The sequence below is a fragment of the Ciconia boyciana genome, chromosome 9 (assembly GCF_034638445.1).
Source record: "Ciconia boyciana chromosome 9, ASM3463844v1, whole genome shotgun sequence".
Taxonomy (NCBI): Eukaryota; Metazoa; Chordata; class Aves; order Ciconiiformes; family Ciconiidae; genus Ciconia; species Ciconia boyciana.
The window spans coordinates 26,541,244-26,555,256 of record NC_132942.1 but is presented as its reverse complement, the minus strand read 5'-3'; the positions used below and the strand labels follow the sequence as shown (position 1 = coordinate 26,555,256).

The following is a 14,013-nucleotide window of genomic DNA, read 5'->3' as shown; positions in this document are numbered from 1 at the left end:
TCTACACATCATGCAACTGATGCTACGTGGAGTAAGTGGGTTGCACTGATCACAGGGCTCAGATAGGAAAGCCCAATCACCCAGGAATCTTGGAAGTAATTATGGACTGGCCAGAAGGCAAAGATTTTGGAATATCACCAGAGGAGGAGGTGACGCATGCTGAGGAGGCCCCACTGTACAATAAACTACCAGAAAATGAGAAGCAATATGCCTTGTTCATTGATGGGTCCTGTTGTATTGTAGGAAAACATCGGAGATGGAAAGCTGCTGTATGGAGTCCTATATGACAAGTGGTAGAAACCACTAAAGGAGATGGTGAATTGAGCCAATTTGCAGAAGTAAAGGCCATCCAGTTGGCTTTAGACATTGCTGAACAAGAAAAGTGGCCAGTGCTCTATCTCTATACTGACTCATGGATGGTGGCAAATGCCCTGTGGGGGTGGTTACAGCAATGGAAGCAGAACAACTGGCAGCGCAGAGGCAAACCCATCTGGGCTGCTGCACTGTGTCAAGATATTGCTGCCCGGGTAGAGAATCTGGTTGTAAAAGTACGTCATGTAGATGCTCATGTACCCAAGAGTCGGGCCACTGAGGAACATCAAAACAACCATCAGGTGGATCAGGCTGCTAAGATGGAAGTGGCTCAGGTGGATCTGGACTGGCAACATAAGGGTGAATTATTTATAGCTCGGTGGGCCCATGACACCTCAGGCCATCAAGGAAGAGATGCAACATAGAGATGGGCTCATGATCGAGGGGTGGACTTGACCATGGACACTATTGCACAGGTTATCCATGAATGTGAGACACGCGCTGCAATTACACAAGCCAAGCAGTTAAAGCCTCTGTGGTACGGAGGATGATGGCTGAAATATAAATATGGGGAGGCCTGGCAGACTGATTATATCACACTCCCACAAACCCGCCAAGGCAAGCGCTATGTGCTTACAATGGTGGAAGCAACCACCGGATGGCTGGAAACATATCCTGTGCCCCATGCCACTGCCCGGAACACTATCCTGGGCCTTGAAAAGCAAGTCTTACAGCGACACGGCACCCCAGACAGAATTGAGTCAGACAACGGGACTCATTTTCGAAACAACCTCATAGACACCTGGGCCAAAGAGCATGGCATTGAGTGGATATATCACATCCCCTATCATGCACCAGGCTCCGGGAAAATTGAACGATACAATGGACTGTTAAAGACTACACTGAGAGCAATGGGTGGTGGGACATTCAAACATTGGGATACATATTTAGCAAAGGCCACCTGCTTAGTTAACACTAGAGGCTGTCAATCGAGCTGGCCCTGCCCAATCAAAACTTTTATGCACTGTAGAAGGGGATAAGGTCCCTGTAGTACACATAAAAAACATGCTGGGGAAGACAGTCTGGGTTACTCCTGCCTCAGGCAAAGGCAAGCCCATTCGTGGGATTGCTTTTGCTCAAGGACCCAGGTGCACTTGGTGGGTAATGCGTAAGGATGGGGAAGTCCGATGTGTACCTCAAAGGGATTTGAGTTTGGGTGAGAATAGCCAATGAACTAAATGGTATGATGTTAATTGCTATATAATACTGTATGTCATCACTTTTATGGTTACTATACACCATATCAATGGTATTTCAGTAAGGATCACTCGGATTAATGAAGAATGAACTTCGATGAAAACCAAGCAAAATGCAGCAGTGATGGAACCAGAACTGGCTTCAGCATGCAACAATCCAACACCACACACCATCTCTCCTGCCCTGAAGGACTTACGACAGATGGAGCCCACAGTCATGGACTAAAGGAACTTAACAAACATTTTAGAAGGATGGCCCATAGACCAAGGGAATGATAGCTCTGTGTATATATATATATATCAAGAGACAGGAAAAGTGGTGGTGATTAATTTTATTAGAAAGGGTAGAACCTGGGCATGATGTAGATGGTATAGAATAAGGGGTGGATACTGTCCTGGTTTTGGCTGGGATAGAGTTAATTTTCTTCCTAGTAGCTGGTATAGTGCTGTGTTTTGGATTTTAGTATGAGAATAATATTGATAACACGCTGATGTTTTGGCTGTTGCTAAGCGGTGTTTGCACTACTAGAACTTCTTCAGCTTCCCATGCTCTGCCAGGTGCACAAGAAAATGGGAGGGGGCACAGCCAGGATAGTTGATCCAAACTGACCAAAGGGCTATTCCATACCATATGACATCATGCCCAGTATATAAACTGGGGGGAGTTGGCCGGGGGTTAGCAGTCGCTGCTCAGGGACTGGCTGGGCGTCAATCGGTGGGTGGTGAGTGGTTGTATCACTTTTTTTTTCCCTCCCTTGGGTTTTGTTCCTCTCTCTCTTGTTGTTTTCCTTCTCATTACAATTCATTATTATCATTACTATTATTTTGTTCTAATTATTAAACTGTTCTTATCTCAACCCACGAGTTTTCTTACTTTTGCTCTTCCGATTCTCTCCCCCATCCCACCGGGGGGGAGTGAGCGAGCAGCTGCGTGGTGCTTAGTTGCCAGCTGGGGCTAAACCACAACAGTGACCTTCAGGTTACGGTGTTCACTGGTGCTTAAGACTGTCTCCACAGAATGCTTCAAATCTGTTGTCACACAACAACACCCAGATTATGGTGGCAGAGAGGATGGTATCTTCTGGATTTTTTAAATTTTTTTTTAACATGGTAGAAGAATATGAGAAAAGTTTCAAGTCTTCTGTCTTCCACTGACTTTAAACTTTTTTCCTACATCTTTGCTTTAGAGCTCTTACTGTTTGCTACTTATTCTGCTAAATCATAATTATTATAAATTGTGCTCTCAAGACATAACAAAATTACAAAGATATTTCTGCGTAAACATCATTGAAATTGTACCTAGTATTATTTGTAGATTGCAACATTTTGTTAACAAGAATAATTATATTTAGTTCCTGACAAATTCCATTTTCAGTTAGAGCTGAGGATATTGCCCTTCTCTCTCCCCTTTTGTCCCAAGCAGCTAGCCAGCTATTTTCAGCAAAATTTTTCAGTTTTGTGAAACAGGCATTTCCACCAGAAAATCATTATGAGTAGAAGCTCCCAACCACCTTTAACTGCAAGCTTGTCAGCATACTCTAGGATATTGGAAGAGTCTAGGTTCTACTGATTTTAATTTTAGTGTTCTGTCCTCTATTTAACACTTAAGCACAGACACACACTTTTTTTTTTTAAATGTCAATGTAAAACGCAGTTCCATGGAGAAAGCCAAGTTATTCTGTAACATGCTGGTGAGCAGGACCACAGTAAATCAAGAAACTTGCGGTTGGGTTTTTTTTTCAGTTTAACAAAATATATTGAGGCAGCCAAAGTTTTCTAAAAATCTTTCCAGTTTCAAGTGACAATCCTGAAATTAATATTCCCAACAAAACAATAGCTTTTGCATTTATACACACACATACACAGAGTAAAGACTAGAACTAATTATCTGGAGGAAAATTCTCACTAAGTGAATCAACATGCACTTTCCCATACTTCTTTGGAGGAAGGGAATCATACACATGCCAAAGCACTTCAAGTCAGCTCCAGCTTGCCTTTTTGGTAGACAGGGAGAATGCGTAAGCTCAGGCATTAGCCCTCCTGGCCTGCCTCCTTCCCTCCTCTTCCTCCCAGGAGATCTCACAGACCATCTCCCAGTCTGTGGTCATACATGTGCATTGGAAAAGCAAGAACTGCCCTCAAATGACTTGGGGTCTCTGAAGCTAAGGATTTTCCAGAAAGAACTCAAACTTCTGAGAGCCATTAAAGAGGTCTCACATATGTCTTTCTTGACAAGACTCAGAGTTAATGAGAGCAAAATATCAGCAAGGGATATAGACAAAAAGTAATAAGCCATTTTCTTTCATTTTCAGGAGCTGACTCCTTACCAATATTCTGAATTTTATGACTGGTTTTCAGCCCTGACACACGGTGAAAACAGGTGTGTTTTACTTCCTCCTCGCCTGTACAGAGCCTGTTTCAAGCCTCTGCAACGGTCCAGGGATTATTACTAATCTATGCTTTTTGAAGTGGCCCCAATCCAAAACAAGACCTTTGGATTCTACAATAGTAATGTATCTACCAAGTCACATGCCTAAGCACAAGTTACAGGACAAAGGAGAAGAACAGCAAGCTAAACATGAGTAGGGCTACAGAAGGTCTAATATTGACTGTTATACCTCACTATACCACAACATAGCTACAAATACAATAGACATCCATTATATGGTAGATTTCTACTGCATTTACACTGAAACATATTCATGTTCTTATAGTTTCTAAATAATCAATTCTGTGCTTGTCACTTCATTAGCAATTCCTAAAAGCTTATGCAGTGACTTTGCTATGTATCTGCAACCAACTGTACTGGGCACACACACAAGTAGAGGTTATTTTCCTACCTCAGAAGTATTATGAACCTAAATGCAGCATGGAAACAAATTGACTAGTTATGCCTCTTGTCCAGAGCATGCTGAACAAACTGGAAACTAAGTAAAATTGCTCAAAGTCTGTCAAACGCTTTCAGAGAAATCATTAACGCAAATCTAAAAAATTCTAAAGTTTCCTGCAAGTATCTTAAGTTAGCTGCCTCAGAATCTGACAAGAAGCACAAACATCTGCTCTTAAACATTCAGAGCAGTGGGCAAATAAGAGACCCTACATATAATGCTAATTTTTTTTACAGAATTGTTGTTAAAAGACTTCAAACTACTTTTGTCTTGGGATGTCTTTGTTAGACCAGAAAATTTGCCAACTTAGGATCCATTGTTTCTGAGGTACTTTATCATCTATACAACATGTTGCGATGCTTAAGTACAGGTGTCTTTAATCGAGGAATTTGGCAGTAATGAGAATAAGGTGGTAGATAGAAAGTTGCCATGGTTCTATTAGAAAGAGAGCTCCCTTGCAGCTATGAGAGAAAATCACCATGAAAACTTTTTGCTAAGATGATATTAAAGCACGGCACGTACACTTAGATCTCTCCTTTTGTAATAAGCAGCATTTTGTGATACAGTCTGGAGTTACTGAGTAAAAGGGCTATTTGCACAGCAAGAGACCAGGACTTACTCAGGAAAACTATTGCAGAATTTTGTTATGCTCCAGAGCTGGACAGTTGATATCTTGTTATCTTGTTATAGAAAGAGGAGTATTAGGAGATGAACCAGACAAGTGATCTTACCCAACCAGCTAGGTAAAGTCAAGTTGTTACACACACAGGAAAAATAACTTTGTGAACTGGCCTTAAACTAGTTTATCACCATGAGAAGCTAACTAAGTGTTTTCATGCTGTCATAGAACAACCTGTTTTTCAAATCAGGATGGACCAAGCTTATAAACTCCAGTGAAGTTGTAATATCTTCTCATCTTTCTTCATCTAAACACCAGCAGGTCTGATATTTAACAAGAGGAGCAGCACCTCTCTAGAGTGACATTCTGCTTCTAGCTTTCACAACACAAGTATGTCTCCTCACACTCTGTGCTGGGATTTGATTACCCTTTGCATAGAGTCATATATGTGTTTACAAATATATCACATATGACAATCCAAATCAAGACATCTTGTTCTTCTGTGTAAGGCCAAAATGCGAGACATCACTCATATCACTTTGACCACACTCCGTTCACAAAAGAGCTGTGCACAAAACCACAGGAGCACACAGGAAGAGATATGTTGTCTTGAATCTGATGACACAAGCCAGGACACGTTCCTTATTCTCTACAGAATAAGCAACAAGTATCAACAAGCATCCTGTTTTGACGTTTATTATGGTTTTGGCATCTTCTTGTCCTAGTTTTATATATACCTGCTAACACTGTATGCCGAACAGTCTTCTCTTTCTGTAGCTTTATTCCAATATAATTTCTGTTAGAGCCAAGATCATAATTTGTTACTCAGTCGGTTGGCCGTAAATGAATAACAAGCTTTGTTAAACTACTCTACCTGCCTTATCAAAAATTAAACTGCAGAAGAAAGTCAGCAAACAAAGTGTGGATACAATGCTTTTGGCTGTTCAAACGGAGTTGGTTTATTTTTATTATAAATTCTAGGTAAGGCAAAAGTCATTTGTAGGGTATTTATAATCAGCAATAGCTGCCGTGCATCTACCCGTCCAGTAAGGAAGACTTGAAAAAGTCATGTGAAGGATTTATCCCCACACTAAGGAGCATCTAAACTGCTGTGTGTTTAACCAGACCTGCCTCATCATGCCTGTGACAGAGCCAGTTTAGCAGAGACAGGGAAGTCACTAGCTCTTAATTTACTTAACTGCTTCAAAAGAGGCTGCCGAAGTGCCTAAAGCTAAGTCAATGGCATCACACCCTTCCATTTACATAAAGAGAGCCAAATATTTCTACACTGCTGCTTTTCTTCATATGTGCAACCATGATGCCTATTACACAGAGAAAAGTCACTCTGAATTTTGAATTCTTACAGTATTCGAGTTGCCACTGCTTCAACAGTGGAGCTGATGGGACTTAGACTGTTGACTAAGTATCTAGCTAAACCTGAAAAACTTTCACTGAAGTACTAATTTAATTTCTTAGCAGTCTAATTCATCAGCATAGCAAAAGATCTCTGTGGATATTTTGAGTATATTCTCAAGTAATTGTAAAGTATTGTTACTGATTCTTTACCAAAAGGAAAAGGTTTCACTAAAAGGTTTACGATTAACAAATCAAAGATAGCTGAACAGTTCAGCTTCAGTCTTCCTAGTCAATTATTCAGCTTGGATATATTTCTGCCAGTAGGGCTGAGTTGTACCTCACTTTGAAGAGACTCTCACTGGAGTTCACAGAAAAATGTACTCAAGAGTTCCTGTCATGTACGTATAGTTAACCTAGATAATCTCAAAGAAAGTTAAATGAAAGAATCAGATCTTGGATTACTGGGTCATACACTGTGGGAGTTGAAAGATTTCAAACACAGGTTAAGTTAAAATGGATTTTGACAAATTACCCTTTATATTACCTAGAGTTCCTGCAATGTAGAGAGAAGGATGCAGGTTATTTATGTTATTCACCGATAGTTTTGAATTACATGATAGTTTGTGTATAACAAACATGGGAGAGTTTTTAGTTAAGCTCCATGAACTTTACAGAGTATCTAATCACAAAAGACTGTATCAGCTTAAGCATATTACAACCTTCCCTGACCTAAGCATATACTGCATACTGAATCTAAGCCCTATACTATAAATCAGTGCAAGTTTCACATTACTTACTTTCTATTCCTAGTGAAGAAGTTAAATTAGAATAAGCTGAACACAGCATGAAGTTAAACTGTAAAAAAGCATTTTGAACACTGAACATTCAAGTCATAGAAGACAGGGAGCAAAAGACATTCTGTTTTTTCAAAAAATAGTCCCAGACCACTGTACAGAAAATAGAGATTTTTTTTTTTAAAAATAGCAGATAAGCTATTTTAGCAGAGAGTATGAAGTGTGTAAGAGTTATTGAGAGCCTTAAGCCTTTTACCAGAATGTATATTTAAGTTTCCTTCTTTAGCAGACAGTAGATTCTGGCATTGAGAAAGAAAGTCTTTATCTTAGCATACAATATGAAACACCACCTCAAGACATAAAAGAGCTTGGCAAAGAGATTATTATCAGTTGTTTTAGTAACTATATGGTAGACTGCTCAGAGGAAGATTGGACAAAATGTTTCTGCTCTCTTGATCTGCATCAGGTTGAATGTGATCTGTTTATTACCAACACCATTTTCTACCTTAGAGACTGACTTTACAAGTCATTATAAAACAGCTCTTCAAGGATAAGAAAGGCAAATCTCTGATTTGTTTTGAAGCTTTCTACAGACACAGTCTTAAAAACAACTGTTTGAACATGAGCCACATATGCCTGTGGTTTAGGTGACATCAAATTATGTACACACTAAAGTAGTAATTCTTGAGAAGTTATTTGGGGTTTTTTTTAATTCTATCTGTTCCATAAGCTTCTGAATAACTACCTTAGTTTCTTCTCATACATCCAAGAATGTTCTGTAACATTGGATTTGTCTCCTCACCACTACAGGTAACTATTTTCATGCAGCCTACATTATTCAGGAAATGAGTTGTTTTTTCTTCTGAAATACACTGCCAGCACTCAATGATTGCATGTATGCAAGTTGGGCAGTCAGCATGCAGACTACATATTCAGTCCTGTGGCCTGAATCTCCTGTAAAGCCTCCTAAGAGATTTTTAGAAATACTTCCTATTTTAATGGCATTCCCTCAGGGAATGAAGACTGAGTCCTTAGCATAATTTATGTGCTAAGACACCTGCAAAATAGATAAACCACCCACAGGTCATTTCTAGTGAATAATCTGAAGATGTGGCAACATATAGAATAGAAAACAATTCAGCAATACCTTCACTCAAGTACTAAGCAAAACAAAATAGTTTATCTGAAAAACTGAGACTGTTACCATATGTGAAGGTAAACTGATGGTATACTTCAGCTCCCCCTCCCAACCCATTAAAATGGATGAGAGAAAGCTGGAATTTGCAAGAGCTGACACTCTTGGAAAGGATTGTACTCCTCCAAGCAGTACAGATATAGCACTGAAGGACTTGGAACCAAAAGGACATTTCTTAGTTCAAAGTACCTTCTACTAAATCAGCCATTTCTTTGATCAACAGTCAAAAATCAATTAGAATTTTATCTAAAATTATTTAACCTGTGGAAACAGGTTAATGGTCTAATCATTTGAGGGAAGAATATTAACTTCAGATCAGCTCCGTGCAAGTTTTAGAGTGAAATATAACATGAAGTTCTGCCAGATCACAACATTTCCAGAGTTTAGCTTATCGTATTTTAGGTTATGTGTTTGCTAGGAAGCAATGGCAGGCCAATAGAAGCCGATTTGGGGAGTGACTGTGGTACAAGCCACAAGAAGCAGGGACAATTAGCAGTTTCAGTTCAGAAGTGCACTTTTGATGCAAATTTGTGTAGATACACTCTTATGGCCTTTCTGTCATTGCTGGGGCTGGAGAGCACAGAATACTTTTGCTTGGTTTGTCACAATTTCACTATTTAGCCTATATTTACATTGAAGAATATGATTTGTTTTGCCATTGTTACATGGCTGTATACTCCACGAGCTCTTACCTCAGCCAACACTTAAGCAATACAAGCAAATCAGATCCACAGAGCCAGCCTATAGCCCACTCAAACAGTTCCATGATTAAGTCTTATTAAAGAGAAAAATAGTACAAACTGATCAAATAGATTAAGAATCAAATAAACCTCCATCTGCTTTAAATCCTGATTGTACCATCTCATTGGCAACATCAGAGGGCTCAGAGTAGCTGTGCTAGGAGCTGTCATAAATTGAAATGAAAGGACTTGTCTCAGTTACATTCAAACTAAACCCCTTTAATCGGGAAGAGTTTTACAGCCTAATAAACTGTTCAGATCAAGTTGAAACTCTTAAAAAGAGACCAAGTAATTGATCTTTGGTAATTGTAACTTCAGTTACCTATATACAGCAAAGTACCCTTTCAGCCAGCTGTTTGATTAAACCAACCCCTTCTGTGCTTTGAAGGCTCTCCCTTGTGCACAACACACAGAGGCTTGTGCCAAATGGGCAGCTATTTACCAAACTCTTGTCCAGCCCTCCAAGATCCACAAGTGAAAGGGAATGGCTCTTTGTCACCCCTGAGGTTCCAGTTTAGTTCACATACTGACATAGCACATTAACAATTTCAGACTCCTCATAAAAGATGTTTCTATCTTTTCATATCGTGCAATGTTTGACATTTTCATGGTCAGAGTGAGATCCCAATCCTCCACCCAAGAGACTCAAACTTTACAGCTCACAAAAGTTGAAATGATTACTTATTCATTATATTGACTTTTTAACCCTAAAATTCATGAAGCAGAGAAGTCACACTTCAGAACCCCTTCTTTCCTCCACCAAGTGCCTAGCTTGAACAGTCAATTATTTTTCTTCTGGCCCTGTGGTGTTTGTACTGTCTGCAGCATGTCATCGTAGTTCCTACATGAGCAAGACTACCCTGTACAGCTTGGCTTATGGCCTGGTAGACAAGTAACTTAGTGTCTAGGGGATGAAGATTTCAGTTCCTTTAGGAAAGGGATTATGTAGGGTTGGAAAGGAATTGAATTTGGGCTCTTATTTTTTGAGCCAATATATGCAGAAGAGGTAGCAGGACCTCCTCCCCCTCTTAGGGTCATACTTAAAGAGGAATGGACACTGCCCCTTCTCTCGCCAGGGCATAACCAAGCTTGGGATCACAATTGGAGAGGGTTGTTACAATTCAAGTGCAGAGATTTCAGACCTACCATTGCTTGTTTCCTAGTAGCACCATCTGGGTATCTTGTCACTCAGCCTAAAGGGCTTTTCAGCCCAAGTCAGCCTTCTGAAGAGCACAGTATACAAAGACAGATGCTGAACTGAGAGCCACAAAGTGGACTTTTGGGGCTGGATGCCTGTTTGTTTTCCTTTAAATGGATCTGGATCTGAGATGTAACCCACATTCTCCAGAAAGGGAGAGAAGTGTGACAGTGAGGTTCTTGCTTGCTGTGATGCTTGAGTGCCCTTCTTCCACTCAAAAGTCAAGAGGCTTAGAGAGCTAATGCATAGGTATTAAAAAGCTGAACCATGACTATCAAAACAGTAAGAATGATTTGCAACATACCTGATATTCAGTGTAATTAGGAGCTGAAGCACCCATTAGCAATCAGAAAATGGACAAATTAGTTTGTACCTACACAGGCTAAAATGTTACCATTTAAATACTACCATCTAATGTTTTGGGTTTTTTTCCCTCTACCCTTGTTCCTACGGCTGATGTTCTCCCTTTCTTCTCCTTACTGTGGGACTGCCAATTTATCCATAAAGGTCCAGTGCTGTCCTCTCTCAACAAGACACCTCTGCTGCCTGTTTAGTCAGGGACTCAGCATGCGAGTCCAATGCTTTCATTTAGCCCAATATCAACTCAGACAAAGGCAACAGCATCTGGCTTCCAGTTCAGTCTTGATCAAGGTAATGTCTGTCAGACTTCTACTTTTTTTTTCCTCCCACAGAGAATATTCAGTTTCCTTTTCCTACATCCTCTCACTCATGTTGAAATGTTTGTTGTCTTCATGCAGGAAGCAACAGAGTTTCTAAAGAACAGCAGAATTTGTAGAGCTGAGATATTTCATGCAGCTCAATCCACAGTGCATTAATTGTTTCTGGTTTTCAGGTGAAACACCATGAATTTTAATGTACCACACACAATGTGGATGCTCCCAGCAAATCAGACATTACAGGTTCAATTGCTATTTGTGCTCCTGCACTCTGTGAAGTGACTTGATCTTCTCCTCCTAGTTGGACTGATGAATATGTCTTATGGCAAGTACTTTGTCTTGGCATGATCAGTTCCCTTCCGACTGCATTTGCACTGTGAATTCTCGAGGACAGGGGATTTCTCCCTGTCAAAACCACACCATTTAAAGCAGTTGAGAAGTGGCAGAAAGAGGGAAACAGAAGAAGGAATCTTTACCTTTTTTTTGAACTTTTGAATGCCACAGTAAGCATGGTTTCAGGATAAGTTTTCAGCAAAGCATGTAAATTACCACTGGAAATTACCTCTTCTCAAGTAAGACCAGCCAGGAATACTCCCACACCAGCCAGCTTCCATCTGAAGTCAGATTTGCAGCATCTCAGTTCCCTAGTGAAAGCAAGCTGAGTTTTAGTGAAAGCACCTAGTTTACTGGATGTCTAATTCAGCAGGTCACTGCCACTGCCCATCCAGAATATTCACCTTTCCTCCCACTCCCCCAGCTATAACACTCTCACTGAAATCTGAAAAAAAAAACCCTGGAGCAGTCTAGTTTTTTTAAAAATTTGAATAGTATTCTGAAGATGGAGAAGAAAGCTGGTAATGTCCCTTCTGCATGAATTTAGGAGATTTTTGAATTTTTTTTTACAAATTAAACAATCCTATGATCTCTCCCTCCCTCACTACTAGAACTGTGCTGTCCTCTGCCAATTTTCTGCTTAGTGTGCCATGCAATCTTTTAGATCTGCAAAGCTGTGTTTGTTCTGCAGGCAACACATGCATGCAGTTCTCAAATTTCTGCATGCATTGTCTCAAATCCCTTGCAGTAGAAACCACTCATGCTGCAGTTTTTATTATTTTGCCCAAACCCACTGAAAGAAAAAAATGCACACTCTCATTTGCTGTGATTGATATGGGTGGTTAAATAATACTTTCTGGTACGACTGCCCACTAAAGAAAATGGAAAAAAAACCAAAACAGATCTAAAATACAGCAATAGCTATTGAAATCACCTTCAATAGCCTTCTCTAAAATGTTACATGAAGTCATATGAACAGTATTACAAAAAGTAACCTTATAATGGTCACATATTATCACAAAAGGAAAAGCAAGCATATTTAAGTTTCATGATTTAACGGTGTGGACGTGCACAAGGATGAGAGGAAAACAGCAGCAGATAGAGTTCATTACTGAACGGTGGGACTGTATGTTTGAGGGAAAGAAAGGACAAGGACCGCCACAGGAGCTGTCTGAAAGCAGCGAAGGAGATGAGATGCCAGTAGATGGCACTCAAATCTGCAGCACGAGCCCAGAGCTTGCAGGGTCCCTGAGAGTGGTGCATTGCAAGCAGCTGTCTGCAAGCTGAGGGCAGAGATCCCAGCAAACAGACAGAAGATCTGGGGGACTGGAAGACTTAACGGTATGTGAGGTGCTGTGCCACAGCACGCAAGGCAGCCGGGCCGCAGAAGACAGAGCTGCAGGTGGCACCCAGGTAGCTGGTCCAGCCATGGTGATCTGCTCACTGGCATGCAGCAAGGGTAGATATATTTTCCACTGCAACTTAGACATCTTTCACTCCCTGGCCACTTCCCACCTCACCCCGTAACTAGCCTCAAAACTATGGGGGGGAAATAAGGAGTCTAGCTTCACAACAGATTTTAAACGAGTATATCAGAACAGGCTAAGGAAGGTAGCACTATCACCTCCCTCAATAAGAGCTTAGAGACAAGTCACAAGGCAGGGCGATTCTCAGTTACTGAACTTTGTTTCAAAAATTAAGGGGATCCCTCCAGTCTAACCCCTACATCCACAGGAGCCAGTGGTGGGCCACTTTGACCAAGTGTCTAGACTTGTAACCACTGAAAATTGAGATGTGTACTCTTCTATGCAAGAAGCTGTCCTGCATGCATAAATCACTGTGTGCAGGTACTGTTAATGTTTGCCTAAACTTTGTTTCCCTCCTTAGTGCCTGTAGAGTTCACAGTATCCCTTAAGAAATAGGAGGAAACATACCATTAAGTTACTTAGTGCTTTCTAAAACATACATACTGTTTCTATAAGTAAGCATCAAAACCATAATAACAAAGCCCTTAATCCTTAATAAAGCTTTTTTTTATTAAAAAAAAAAATTAAAATCCATATCTCTGTTCCCTGGCAGGGAGTATTACAGCTGCTCACAGCTACCAAGACTGAACCTTTCCTTTTCCAGTGCAAATGCTCTTGGCACTACTGGGCTGAACCCAGAACTTCTTTACAGCTGGATCAACAAGATCCACGAATATTCAGGCACTAAGGAATTTGGGCACATATCCAAGAAGTGGCAGGACCCAACTGCTGAATCTAAGGCTCTCCCATTTTTTTGTGCTGAAAACACAACTATCCAGATTGCTTTATGCTCTAATGTGAGCACGTTAAAGAATAGGAAACCAAAAAATCCTGCTCTGTTGATAAAAAACATATTTTAGCCTTTTTGCTCCTCATGCAGCCAGTTCTAATGCTGCTCCTCATAGAACTGCACACGCTATCACTCAGCAGCTGCTGCTTGACCCATCTCTTTGGATGAGAACTTGCTTTTGCTCTGCTCTTCCCCTCCTCGTGAGTAGTAACATATGGGGACAGAGCTGATCAGCGGTTATTTTCTGAAGGGCTCAGGTCACAGACAGCATTTGTTCTCACTGCCACAGCTCCAAGTGGAGCTGGGAGAGCCGGTAGACAGCCGCAGAT

At 40.6% G+C, this 14,013-nt stretch overlaps 1 protein-coding gene across 1 annotated transcript in view; it reads right to left on the bottom strand.

The window, feature by feature from the left end:
- LOC140657052 (dipeptidase 2-like) overlaps positions 1-14,013 on the bottom strand; it is a 53,651-nt gene that overhangs the window by 24,156 nt on the left and 15,482 nt on the right. The gene's annotated exons all lie outside the window — the stretch shown is intronic.